This window comes from Lupinus angustifolius, chromosome LG14 (assembly GCF_001865875.1).
Source record: "Lupinus angustifolius cultivar Tanjil chromosome LG14, LupAngTanjil_v1.0, whole genome shotgun sequence".
NCBI classification, from domain to species: domain Eukaryota; kingdom Viridiplantae; phylum Streptophyta; class Magnoliopsida; order Fabales; family Fabaceae; genus Lupinus; species Lupinus angustifolius.
The window spans coordinates 8,768,002-8,781,798 of NC_032022.1; the positions used below are offsets into that span (position 1 = coordinate 8,768,002).

The 13,797-nt window shown below is 31.6% G+C and overlaps 1 long non-coding RNA gene across 1 annotated transcript; it reads left to right on the forward strand.

Annotated features, from left to right (window-relative positions):
* LOC109326553 lies at positions 8,522-9,090 on the forward strand. Its single transcript, XR_002105255.1, has 3 exons — positions 8,522-8,608; positions 8,690-8,754; positions 9,076-9,090. It is a non-coding gene; the product is annotated as an uncharacterized LOC109326553 (long non-coding RNA).

The window sequence follows — 13,797 nt, forward strand, 5'->3', positions numbered from 1 at the left end:
GAGAAATATATTTTCCTTATTCAAAAAGAATTTGTCTCCTCAAGAATTTGTTAATATTTAGTTGTATGTGTATTATGTGTACTTTTTCATATTCGCATTCAAACCAACCAAAATATGTTTAAACCATTATTTGTGCTTTGACATGTTTACTTGATTTATTTTACTAGGCAATTCCTTGTGGTTCGACATAACCTTATACTATACTACAATTGAATCTTCAAAGAAGTGTAAATTGTAACATAGTAAAGTGTTATTACTAAATTTTATTTGTTGAAAACACCTTTTAATATACAAAAGTGATGAATCTAACCTACTAACTTTTATTTATTGTTATTTACCTTCCGCATTTTATTTATTCTTTAATACCAACCTTCCTTAATAAAATGAACCTGAAAGGGAGTAAATAAATAAAAGGTCACTAAATTTATTATTCTTTTGTTATTTATTTATTTGTTATCTAACAACTAACTAATCATCACTTTTATATATTAGAATACCATTAAACCGATGTTGGAAACAAAATCGAGATGGTATTCAAAGGTACTTAATAATTATGTAATAGGTAATTGCTTCGATACCATTATACCGACGTTAGAATTTATTCTAACAAAGCCGAGATGAGGCAAAGAAGGAATGACTTATTACATTATCATTAAAGAAGTAAGTTGTAACTGGAATATTCTTGAAACCATTATACCGGCGTTGGAATTTATTTCAACAAAGCCGAGATGGTAAACAAAGAGAAAAACCGAGTTCTCTTACTTAATCAAATAAAAAAGAACATAACGAAAACGAGATTATTAATCTTTCAACAAATTGACACTGCTGTCAGGACGATTTGTTGAGAGGATAAAACTCCCAACAAAAATGAAAATAAACACCGAACAACGCTTTCAATAGCAGGACACACTATCCAAATGAAAACAATGTTTGAACAATAACAACCCCTTAATAATGCAATCAGTCAACAACCAATACGAAAAACCATGAAGTGTTATAATCATTTAGACAAACAAGTGATGTAATATATATAAAATCAGATATGTTAACATAATAGACTCGTCATAATATACCTAACACAACATCAATTTATAGTCTTTGGATAGAGAAATTAATTTCTAAGTGATAATCTTAACGTAATTATCAAATATTAACAATTAGTTTTGTCAAACAATAGCCTTTCTTTGGACTGACTATTATTCACATGATTTTTTTATAATTGTGACATATTTATCATCACACGTATGTTATTATTTGGTCAAATTGTGTATTCCTTTAGACCGAACACAATTTGCATAAATAATCTCATACTCATCTGTGTTATTTCAATTCATTTCCACAATAGAGTTTATTTTGGTAACATATTGTATCAATTAATTCAAAATAATTACTAGACAAAAGAAAAAATAATATGGGTCCATTATAAAAAAATATAATCTTGTAATTAAAACCTTCAGATTTGATATCTTTTATGATTAACAAATCTAATCCCATAATATAATTCTCAATCAAAAAAGGCATATTAGATATATATATCAATGCATAAAAATAGATACGATCTTAATCAAATATAGAGTAGATCAAAATTGAAAAGCATAAAATGATATATGCAAATCATTATTAAAAATTCTAAATCAAATATGACCATATATATCTTAAAACATATATGTAATATTATATATTCACTTTCACACACTAACATAGTAAATGTATATATAATTTTAAGCATTAACTATAACTATTATATATATATATATTAACTTTAATCAGTAATTTTAAACATCACAACAACTTGAAGCTGGAAACAATTATATATGTATATATGTACGTTTTAATTAACAATTTATATACAAGGCAATGATTCCAGATTGTATATGTATAAAATAAAAATATGTCTTAACTCACATATACATTATCCGTATACTTTAACAAATTGCAAAATTGTAAAGTAACAAGAGTCAATGTCCAACAATAAGACATTATTGCACATATAATATACATATTGCATAAAAGAGTCATAAAAGTTAATGCAATGTCCATGCACATATATGAATATATACTCACTACGCCAGAATAGCAAAACAACAATGCTTAAAATTGTCATTTAACAGCGCTTTTGTGGTGCTTTCTATGTAAGCGCAGTAGTATATAAGGTTATATTCAACAACGTTTTTTTGTAGCACTGTAGAAAGTAGACATTTAACAACGCTCACTGAAGCAAACGCTGTTAAATATCTACTTTCTAAATAAGACAATATATCTCCCAGACATTCTATCAAACACATGACAAGCATGTCCAACTCCACCACATTTATAATAGATTTGTTAAATCACTAATGACTTCAACTACATTTAACCTCAACAGATTCCAATATTATAAAATAACATATGAGTAATGAGATCTTACGCAAATTGTTCATTTTTTCTCCTCTAATGTTCACCATAGCCAAAAACCTAGAATATCATAGTTGCGTAACTTCATAACAAATAAAGATCACACTATTAGTGAAAAGAGAAATAAATGAGCTAAAAATAAGATAACGATTTACCTTATGCTTGAAGAGAGAAACCAAAAATCCATAACTTCATAATAGCTGCATAACTTCACAACAAATAAAGATCACACTATTAATGAAGAGAAAAATAAATGAGTTAAAATAAGATAACGATTTACCTTATGCTTGAAGAGAGAAACCAAAAATCCATAACTTCATAATAGCTGCATAACTTCACAACAAATAAAGATCACACTATTAATGAAGAGAAAAATAAATGAGTAAAAATAAGATAACGATTTACCTTATGCTTAAAGAAGAGAACAACCAAAAATTGATAACTTGCTTGAAGAGAGAAACTAAAAACAAAAGAGAAAAAAATATAACTTATGAAGAAGAAGAAATGTAAGAAAAATAATAAATTGAATGATATGTATTATTGTGTGAGGTTTTGTTTTTGAATTTGAAAAGATTCTTGCTCACTAAAACAAGCGTTTAACAACGCTTATTAAAGAAGTGTTGTTAAATATATGATGCTTTAACAATGCTTATTGAAGAAGTGCTGTTAAAGATAACACATTTAACAGCGCTTGTCGAAGAAGTGTTGTTAAATATATGAAGTATGACCTTTAACAACGCTTTCTTCAATAAGTGTTGTTAAAGATAACACCTTTAACATAACTTATTGAAGAAGTGTTGTTAAATATAAGAAGTATGGTCTTTAACAATGCTTTATTCAATAAGCGATGTTACATCTTTAACATCACTTGCTTAAATAAGCATTGTTAATTCTCTTCCGCCTTACATTTAACAGCATTCAACACATAAGTGTTGTTAAATGGGCATTGTCAAATACCAACTATGGCATAGTGACTTCAACACTTGTTGCAATGATTCAAAATACAAATTACTAATAATTCAAATTAGCGGAAGCATGTAAAAGTTATCCTCATTATTCATAGATACCCAATTTTCATAACCAATAGTGGAAGCATAAATATCCCCAAATTAAAAAATTATGGTTCATAAAAAATTGGGGAAAAACATCTTTAATGGAGAACCATAAAATTCAGAACCTAAAGCTCTGATATCACTTATTGGAAATTCCTTTAATTGATTAAATATCAATCCTAAGATCTTGAATCTCATGATTCTCATACATATATATAAAACAAGGATACAATGTCATACCTGAATCCATGTTCTCTGATTTACTCCTTTGATATACATTATGAGAGAGTTTTTGGTATGATGGTCTTCCTCAACCAAATCATGTATTTCTTTTGGGACCTTTGTTATCTCTTTGATGGGAGAGGTGAAAACTATTTGTGATTTGGTGTCCTGAGGAACATAACCGTTCCTTATGCATTAACTTATACGGTTCTCATTATCCCCTCTAGGCCAACCATTTGGGTATCCACACATTAAACTCATATTCGTTATTGGTTTTAGAAGTCCTATGGGTTATCAGAAATTTGATCACTTGTTTTGTAACCCCAATAAATAGCCGATATAATTGTATTAGCTGATATACTTGTTTTGTAACGCGTTGATCATAGACAATTATACCTTATATTGAGAGAAAGAAGATACAATATTAGCTAATTGTTTTGGTAATCAAATAAAGTAGGAAGATACCATACATGTCGACACCTCTTTCCTAACTCTAGAATCTCAAGGGTTAGTGGGTTACTATGGGTAAGAAATAAGATACAACATTGATCACACACTACTAGAGTTGGCACTGGGAACACGAACCTACGACTTCTAGTGAGTAATACCCACAACTAGTCGAGTCCGTATTTTTAGACATACGGGTAATTAGGACTGAAGATTTTGAAACCTAATTTTTGGACGAGTCCATGTAATGAGGTACTCAAAATGATAGGTATTCCGACCCACAATTACTTCCAAAATATCTATATATTAGAAGTAACACTACTATAATATCATGTTAATCATAAGTGTGATGTTATATTGTTAATGAGAAAAGGATAAATAAATTGATAGTATAAGAATTTTTTATATTGTCACATTATTATCCACCATTCATTTTCAATCATCATAGAATTTTCCAAAAAAATAATTCAAATGCAGGGTATATGATGCATTGACTGTGTATAAATCTGTATACTGTCAATGCATAAATATTACATTCATTGTTAAATCCTAAATCTAGCATTATGTTAATCCATAAATATAATGTTATTTTGTTAAGTAGTAATGTTATGTTGTTAATTCATAATTTTGATGAAATGTTATGTTCATTAAATAATTCTTACTAAAAAAATACATCATAATGTCGAAGTAATGATTTTATTTCCAATTGCCTAAACAACATAAAGGGTTATAGGAAATAAACACACAATTGCATAAATTGCTCACAATTATTTTTAATATTTGCTAAAAATGTTATGATGGGTATTCACATAGGTTGGGATGGGTTGAAGTCAAAAAATTGAATAAATGTAGTGGGTCCAGATAATACACTGCTCAGTTTCGACTCGATCCTTATCATCTCTACACATCGTCTTATCCTTATCGAGAGAGAGAAAAGACAACATTATAATCACTCACCACTTCCCTATTCAAATTAAACAGGAAGATAGAACATAAGTCGATAATGCTTTCCTAACCCTTTAAACAAAAGAATTATGTATGCTATTAGGAATACACTTTCCATAAGGAGTAGAGTCTCCCCAATATATATATTAACCATTAAGAGCAATAAATAATAAGATAGAACATAAGTATCTTTTGAGTGCATGATTATCCCTCCCGACAAATGTCGCTTACAAGAATTTAATCCTGAATCTTTTCAGGACCAAAAAAATAACATATTGGCACAATAATTTTGCCACACTTACTAAAACTGAGGCTAAATTAAACTTGAGCTCAAAAATACTACTCTAGTTGGATACATTGGAGAATAAGGTAATAAAGATAACCTCACTCTCTCCCTCAAAACTTCTTTTCCCTTCTCCCTCAAAACATTCTCTGCTCAATCTTGCCAACTTCATTTTCTCTCTTCGTTCAGTCCTCACCCATTCTCTCTTTGACTCTTCGTTTAACCCTTATTCTCTCATCAGAAAAACCCGAGCTTTTTTATCCCGGTAATGGCGTCATCACTCTGCTAGATTCCATTGACACATTGGTATATCCCAAACCCCAACTTTTCGATTTGTCCAATTTGTATTTTGAAATTTCCTCTAGTTGAAGCCCGATTCTCTTGGTTTGGGTTTTCAATGAATTACTTTTGAGTAGAAAGCACTTTATAGAGATTCAGGTGTTGTTTGGAAGCAATTTGAATCTTCTCCCTTTTCGAAAATGAACAACTCATACGTGTCAAAGAAAATCTAGCAGATAGTTCGGTTTACCCGCCAAGAAGTCGAGGATAAAGCCAACGAGGTCTCTGTTTTCGCCAAAGAAGTAACTAACCAACTATGTATTTCACAATTCGGTTACTCTTTCACTTTAGATCCTTCACTTCTATACTAATAAGTTAGACTGAGAATTTAGTTTTTGATGCGTAATTAGTGAAATATTATTTCATTTTAAAAAAATGTTGTTAATTGAGATATTTTAAGTTTCATGACACAATTGTTTGTCGCGATGAGTACTTAATTGAATTGAATGCTTCTCGGATAAAATTTCTTCAGGTTCAAGATGTTGTTGTTAATAACATGAAAGATGATGCAGCCAATGATCTTTTGAATGTGAGATATGATCATAATGTCTATATAATTTTTTTGAAGGATCTCATTGTTCAATGTAGTAGCACATGGTTGAGTGTTTCTGATGCAGTTGTGTGACTTGTGTCACTTTTGTTAGGCCTCTACTCTATTTATAATTAGTTTAGTGAGACTAAATCTTGAATGTGGATTCGAAGTTGTGTGTTGATGATTAATTTGTTGCGTGCTTTTTTTATTTGACATCCTATTTGGTGTGAAAAGCAGTCTTGTTTTTATACTGCAATATGTCTATGCACATAATTGCATTTTCAATGCTTAAATTCATCTTTAGATTCTATCGTTTGTGAATATATTATCACATGGTTGGGTGTTCTGGTGAAGTTCTATGCATATAGGCAATCTGGTCACTTTTTTCAGCTTCTAGCCAACCTTACTTTTTTCATTGTGATCTATTTCTATTTGTTTTTCGTTTGATTTGTGGAGGTTTAAGTGTGTTACTAGCGCACCCGTGTGGATATGCAGTTGTGTGTCTATAATGAATTTTTCGCAAGCTTGTTTGAAATCATGTGGTGTGAGAAAAGTGGTATTGTTTTATACTGTGATTATGTTTATGCACATGATTGCATATTCAATGTTATTACACATCTTTGGATTTTATCGATTGTGAAGATATTTGCACATGGTTGAGTACTTCTGGTACAATTGTGTGTTGTGGTTACTCATCTTTTCATTTGTAATATATTTCTAATTATTTTAGTTTTCTATGCTTTGTGGAAGTATAACCCATGAATGAATGAATGATATGATACTGAACCACAGTAGTAGTCAAACATGGGTCTATTTGCTTAACAAAAAGCAACCATGGGTTGCTTTCTACTCAATGGTTGATAATAGGATGATGCTGATAAATCAGTATGGCTTTTGGTTGCCTGTGAGATAATTCTTTACAACTGTGATGTGTAATGACCATGCCACCCCAAATCTCATCTAAGTAACTTTTAGCTGAAAAAAGAAAGTCAATATAGGATTGCATACTTCAACCACTTGCTTTATCCTTGTATGCTAAATGACTTTTTTCTCTCTATATATATTGACATCTTATGCAGGGGACAAGTTATAATTTGAATGGAACTCACACAAAAGACCTTTATTGTGTAGGTTGTTTTTTTTATAAAGCATACTACTTTTGAAGACAATGACAAGGAAATTAGAGCCTTGCACAATCAACATACTTTTCCTAGAGTGAGTTGTAGTGGTTTTAAATCTTAAATAGTTAATAGTGAGAGCAACTTATGGTTAGTGGTTTATTGGTCCAATCTAAGTGCGGTATGCTGATGGTGAATGGGAACGCTTCAGTAACTACTTTTATTTCTTGTCATTAACTGATATGAAAATTCTTTATGGCTCATGAGAAATAGATATCTGGATTAATTAACAAATACTGATCACAATCATTGTTATAGTTTGTGTATGAGGGGATCTTATATGTTATGAACCACTGCAACATATTTTTGGTGAAGAACATATAAGCATGTTATTATAGTGATTATACTAGTATTTTTATTTTTATGTATTATAACTTGTCTCTTAATTTCATCTCTTGAATATTTTGTTAGATTGTCCCCCTTGGCCCTTTTATGATTTAACCTCATGCCTATTGTAAAAGTAAATATTGTCTTCCACTAAAAACAATTAAAATTATGTAGTCAAACTCTTTGGCACCCTAATACATTTAATTTCTCGTTAGAACTACATTTTGCTTAATTTTATAATTGACATAGAACTAATAGATGGTGTCTCTTGCATTAGATATTGTCAAAATATGGGTGCGTAGAGGATTTCTATCTTATGCACGATGAGAAGAAAGAAAATCATGGTGTGTTTTCCACTTCTCTGTGATATTAGCTGGGAACCAGGGTGGGGTAAAGAGTTGGATTTTATGGTTCCTAGATTTAAAGTTGTTGAGGAAAACATGAACTGATTGATGCATAAGAGTGTTGTTCTTTTTTTAGACATTTCTTTCAGTGTTTAGAGGCATCTTAATTTTTTATTCTGGTGTTTCATTTTCTCTTTGTATGTGTGTTTGTTTGCAATACCAAATTGATAATATTTCCCTCCATTTGTTGAAAGGATGTGGTTTTTGTGAAACTAATGACATGGAGATTTGGCAAAAGTGGTTATAAAAGCACATAAACTTTGTGAAGGGTTGTTTTTTGTTGTTCATAAACTTTACCATCAAGCATCTTAGTTTGCACTCTGGTGTTTTTTTTCCTGCCCTTGTATGTGTCTTTGAGTTTGAAATTACCAAATGTATAATATTGTGCTCTCTTTTTGGATATAGGATGTGGTTTTGTGAAGTATTCGAATTGAGATATGACACTGTCAGCTATAAATGCACTAAATGGAATCTATACAATGAGGGTAAGAGAAAATTTAATTTTGTCTTATAGTAATAATCTTTGTGAAAGCTTTCTGGTTATTATCTGGTATTTTTCTGCATAGGGTTGTGATCAACCACTAATTTTTCGTTTTGCTGATCCTAAGAGACCTCATCAAGGAGATTCCAGGTTTGTCCCTGGAAGCATTAATTGATTTTCTTCAAGCATGAAAGTCTGTTATATAATGCTTTTAATTAATTGAAGAAACGTTAATTTGAACAACTACTTGATATGCTAGTTTTCTTGGAGTTTGGAATGGTTAGCCCACTTTTTAAGAAGGCAGTCAAGACATAGTTCAATGGATGAAAGGATTAAAACAAGTCTAGTATATGTTTTATAAGTTGATTAAAGGCATTCTTCACCAACCCTATTGAAGCCTCGATATTACTCAAATACATGTTCTTTATATATTAAAAAATTGGTTTAGAGCTATTGTTTGGCTTGCTTCAGGGGTCCAACATTTGGTGATCCAGGATCAGGTCCTACATTTGACCCACAAGGTGCAAGATATTAATCCTCACTTGTCTACTTTTTAATTCTGTAATCTCAATGTTTTCTCTATTAAATAGCAATCATGTTGGGACTTAGTTGTTTGTGCAATGTTTCTTCTGTAATTACCTTATTGTTGATTTCCTCCCAATACTAGTGTTCCCGTGCGGGATCGAATGCCTCCCCAAAATGCATGGCGTCCTATGCATCCACCAAATAGTTTCCAAGATATGGTGACACAACATTGCTTATAAATGTAGTAGGTATAAATTGGATGATACTGAGTTGTTGCACTGAAAACAAATACAGTTATTTTTATAAATGTAGTAGGTATAAATTTTACTCTTACTCCGCTATTTACTTCTTTTTGTTTCATGCCAAAATAGGCAATAAGAAAATCGTAGTGTTGTTTGGTTGGAATGAACGATATAAAGTTGCAATGGTGATGCTGAAGTGATCAAGTGGACATGGCTAGTCTAGAAATTCCAGTGATTATGCGTGAAATTATTACTTTAGAAATATTAATTCACATGTATTTGTCTTTCCACAAAGTTGTTAACCAAATTTGGAATGTTTCAACAATTGGTTTGAATGATATATATTATATAAACTTACTAATGCTCATGAATTTGTGAATTATTTTACGATGAATGTAATCATAATTTGAGATACATGGTCCAATTCCTTAGTATTAATTTTTACTATAAGTTTCAATTGATATCAACTATTAGTTCCTTAGTATTATTTGTTAGACAATGGCGCATCGGGATCCAAAGAGGAACATGGATGAGATTAATTTTGAATAAATCGTAGCTAATTTATTAGCCACAGTTAAAGCGTGGTAATCAATTAACACGAACACTTCTGAAGCTAAATCATCAAATTAGCCACGGTTGTTACCGTAGCAAAATAAATTACAGTATGGTCAAGTAAATGTTACCACACTTCAGAGGAGCGTAGCTATATTTCAAAACGATCGTGGCTAATATTTTGCAACGCCATTGCTTGCTATTGTTGCAGCGGTCGTGACTAAAGCAATTAAGGGCAATAAATAATAAGATAGAACATAAGTCTCTTTTGAGTGCATGATTATCCCTACCGACAAATTTCGCTTACAAGAATTTAATCCTGAATCTTTTGGTCTTTTTTAACGATCTAGTGAGCTCATATACCACTAAACTAATACTTTGTTCTATATCAAATGTTAATATCTAGATTATTTTATTCACCATAGAAAAATTAATGAGATTTAATAAATTCCTATGTAAATAGTATTGGAGATAAACATACTTTTTAAAAAAATATTTATTATTATGCATGATTAGGATATGGATTTTAAGCTATTCAAACTTTTTTTATAAACGAATAAAATAAATTAATATGACAATGTTATTGGCCAACATAAAGTGTTATCATTTTTTATCAACAATTATGTAATATCCTTAATTATTGTGCAAAGAAATAATTAATTACACATAGGATCAAAAGAAAACAAATGAGACAAAATAGAAACAAAATTGTACATGCCCAAATAAAATGATTAATATTTACATTACCATGCATCCATTTTTGTGCATATTTTACTATCTTAATAAGATGTTGGAGTATATTATTACTTATATTAACTACAGCCTAGTCTAATTATAGTTATTTCTTAATTATTTAAATATCAAACGACCAACCTTGTATTTCACCACAAGTGCTATGAGTTTATTGACTCATTTTGTGATTTGTTTTTCCTTTTAAATAACTGAACTCTCTTTGTTCACATTGTATTTCAAATGTTTGATTTTTCTTTTTAAATGGTAAATCATTGGCTGAATAATTTTCTAAAACTTATATTTTCGAGTCTATTATTTGGGTTTTTTAATAAAATCTCTGGGTTAGTTGAGTTTTGCACAGAGCAAGCCTTGAGGGTGTGGTAAATGGTAATGCGTGACATATGGCCTGTAATTAATAATATACGTTCTATCACGATCAATTGGATATTTCATCTACTCGGATAGTCCTCATTCTTAACCGACCAAGATCTGGACACAATTGTTAGGGGATTTCACATGTCCATTGACCGCGTCTGATAGGTCGACTCCGAGACCACTTCCGTCTGACACGTCGCAACAACACTTTTGCACACCACCTGCAATCCTACCTATCCCCTTCCAACATGATAAGGACATACTCTAATATGGCTACAAGAACTAATACCATCTATAAGTCAACTACGCACAGAGTACAGCCTTGCCAAAGCCGTCTGACATGGAAAAAACGGCCCCCAATAGGCTAGAACGATCGATCATACCAACAATACACTCCAGAGCCACGTCATCCACCTCAACCATTATAAATAGGAGTCTCTTCTAACACAGAATATCACTTAGAACTTATCACTTGTCATTATTATTCTCTACTTACCTTTTACCTCTCATTTATTGCTCCCGAGTTTTACCTCTTCAATCTTATTGACTTGATCGTCGGATAACCTTTTTTGGTACCTTCATCGGCAAGTTCAAGTCAACCTTCGTCTAGATTCTAGAAGAATTTTTGCACGGACATTTGAAGAAGTCTTACCCGAACCTCTAGTCCAATCAAATCGTTAATCCATAATTTTACATGTACAAATAATTTTATTTTCAAAATTTTTATAAAGAAATAACTTTCATGGGAGATGTTTGCTATTGTTTTTTCGTTCTAATTTGGTCGTGCTATGGTTTATTATTATTTTACTCCTGAAGTTTTTAATACTTTATTGGTTATACTGAGTCCAAATTTCGGGCTCACCAAAGTCAAAATATCCAAATTTTTGGATATTCAAATTACACATTATTTATTGTTGGAGCGGAAGACCCATGAAGAAAATATAATAGAGAAAATGACATCGAGAATTTAATGTGGTTCCGCATTTTGCCTACGTCCACAGCTGAAGAGCAACAAGGATTTCCACTATGATAAAAGAGAACTACAAGTGTTTCACTCACTTCCCAAAATCCAAGTACACCCAATTTCAATGTCACTCAAGTATTTGTCACACAATTAGAACAAGAGAACGAGAAGAGAGAATATGCACTAAGCTAAGTATTTGGTGTGTCTTACAATGGCATGGAGCGCTCCTATTTATAGCCAAAGCTCTTGAAGATTATGTGGCCAAATGGAAAATACATTAATGTTGTTTTCACCATAGCCACTTCTTTTTAATTGGCTAGAAATTCTTCCTTTCTTTAAGATGATCTTTAGCCACTTCTTTTTTTGCTTCGCTCAAGAAAGTCTTTTCAACATCTTTTTCTTTTAGTCAATATTCAATAAATCTCCACCTTGGAAAAAAGACTATCATAGTTATTATCCTACTACTCTTCTACATGCTCACTAGAGATTCTGAACATTAATCAAGTCTAGACAATGTCTGAACTTGGTAGATGGAACTGGTTTCGTCATCATGTCCGCCGGATTATCTGCAGTGGGTATTTTCTCCACTCTAACAACTCATTTCTCCACTATGTCTCTGGTAAAGTACATCCTAAAATCGATATGCTTAGTTTTTTCATGATACATTGGATTCTTTGTCAGATGTATAGCACTTTGACTATCACAATAGATGGTTATTTCTTCGAGTTGTATACCCAACTCTTCAATTAGACCTTTCTCCCAAATGGCTTCCTTTATAGCTTCTGTTATTGCGATGTACTCGGCCTCAGTTGTAGAAAAACAACAATTGATTATAGTGGTGCTTTCCAAATAATAGTACAACCACACAGTGTAAAGACATATCCGGTGAGCGATCTTCGCTTATCTAGATCTCCAACATAATCTGAGTCAACATATCTAGTGATCTTGTTTCCAACATCTTTGACTTTACCATACAAAAGCCCTATATTTGTGGTATCTTTTAAGTAGCACATAATCCACTTCACATCCTTCCAGTGAACTTTACCAGGACTTGCCATATATCTGCTTACCACACTTACTGCATGTGTAATATTTGGTCTAATGCACACCATGACATACATTAGACTGCCAACCGCACTAGCATAAGGTACACTTGACATCTACTCTTTTTAATTCTTAGTTTGTGGACACAAGGCCATTGAAAGTTTGAAATGGGTCGCCAATGGAATAGTGATTGGTTTAGCATTCTGCATGCCAAAGCGTTCCAACACTTTTTCAATGTACTTCTTTTGTGACAAAATGAGTGTCCCCTCGTTTCTATCCCTTTGATTCTCCATTCCCAGAATTTTCTTTCCAGCTCCCAAGTCCTTCATTTCAAACTCTGAGCTCAATTGAGCCTTCAAGTTTCTAATGTCTAACATGTTCTTATATGCGCTCAACATGTCATCAACATATAAAAGCAAATATATGAATGACTTATTTGCAAGATTCTTGTAGTAGATGCAACTATCATGTTCACTTCTGGAATATCCATTTTCAAGCATGAAAGTGTCAAATTGTCAATACCATTGTCTGGAAGATTGAGGAGATTGTTTTAAGCCATATAAGGATTTCTTCAGTAAGCAAACATGATCTTCCTTCCCTTGAACTTCAAATCCTTCAGGTTGTTTCATATAGATTTGTTCCTCTAACTCACCATGCAAGAATGCTGTTTTGACATTTAGTTGCTCAAGTTCCATATCAAATTGAGCTACAATGGCAAGTAGGATGCGAATAGAGCTATGTTTTACCACAAGAGAGAAA